The sequence below is a fragment of the Orycteropus afer genome, unplaced genomic scaffold (assembly GCF_000298275.1).
Source record: "Orycteropus afer afer isolate SDZICR_OR568_19922 unplaced genomic scaffold, OryAfe1.0 scaffold00726, whole genome shotgun sequence".
Lineage (NCBI taxonomy): Eukaryota > Metazoa > Chordata > Mammalia > Tubulidentata > Orycteropodidae > Orycteropus > Orycteropus afer.
This window is the reverse complement of record NW_006922313.1, coordinates 531,835-533,020: the sequence shown is the minus strand read 5'-3', so window position 1 is coordinate 533,020 and position 1,186 is coordinate 531,835.

Sequence of the window (1,186 nt, the reverse complement as noted above, 5' to 3'; positions counted from 1 at the left end):
CATCATGGGGAATAACTACCACCAGCTGCCCAGCCACTCAGCCAGGCCCAGCCAAGTTGATGCACAAACATAACGGCCACATGTTCTAACAGAAATATCACAAGGGGGTGGCTTTGACAAACAAACATTTATTTTCTCACAGTGAGAGGCTAGAAGTCCAAATCCAAGGTGCCAGTTCTTGGGGCAGTTTCTTCTCGGTCAGCTCAGGGGGACGGTGTTTGGCTCTTCCAGCTTCTGCTCCTCAGTGGTCTTCACAGAGTTTGGCGTCTGTCTTCCCCCATCCGTGCTTACTCGCTGTTTGAATTTAACCTGCTTTTATATCGCAAAAGAAATTTATTTGAGACCCATCCTAGCTAGTGCAGCCCCTTTAAAATGACAGAAAGCACCCCAGTCCCCAGTGGGTTATAACCCCAGGCACAGGAGGCTCACGGCAGGCTTTGTGGGAGACACAGCTCAACCCAGAGCCCCAAGTCATAAGGGGTTTTCAGAGGCAGGCTGAGAGCTGGACGCACCTCCGAGGAACCGTGGGACAGGGCTATTTCTGTGCTAGAAAGGTGCCTTTGAGGTCGTGGTGGGACACTCTAGGGGGAGAAACTGGAGGCCAGGAGGAGCTGGCGAGGTCCAGATGGGCTAGGATGAGGTCTGGAAGGGTTGGGAACCAGAGGTCTCACTCACATCTTCTCATCTTTTTATCGTCTGGGGCTGTCAGGCTGACATTTCATTCTTTGCTACTCCCCCTGACAGAGTGAACCGCCTCACAGGGTTTGCAAGGCTGCCAGTCTTCATGGAAACAGACTGCCTCCTCTTTCTCCCTCAGAGTGGCTGCTGGGTTCAAAGTGCTGACCTCTTGGTTAGCAGTCCAATCCTTTCACCACTGCACCACCCGCGCTCCTTACTCCTTCCCATCTCATAGCCCAGAAATTCCACTTCTTGGCCAGTATGATAAGGCAACCCCTGCTTGAAAGAACCCCGGATTGGAGAAAGCTAGCGAGCCCATCTTTAGACCCGCGCTGCATGGGCCAGCAGGCTCTGGCCACAGGTCAGAATGTTAAGCATCTTCCGGGAGAAGGGAGACACCTGTAGTAACAGGAGTGAAACTCACAAACCAGCGTTGAGCTGGGAGGACAAAAGCAGCCAAAGGAAGTCAGGGGCAGCTTGCTACTATTTCCACGACTAGAAACACACA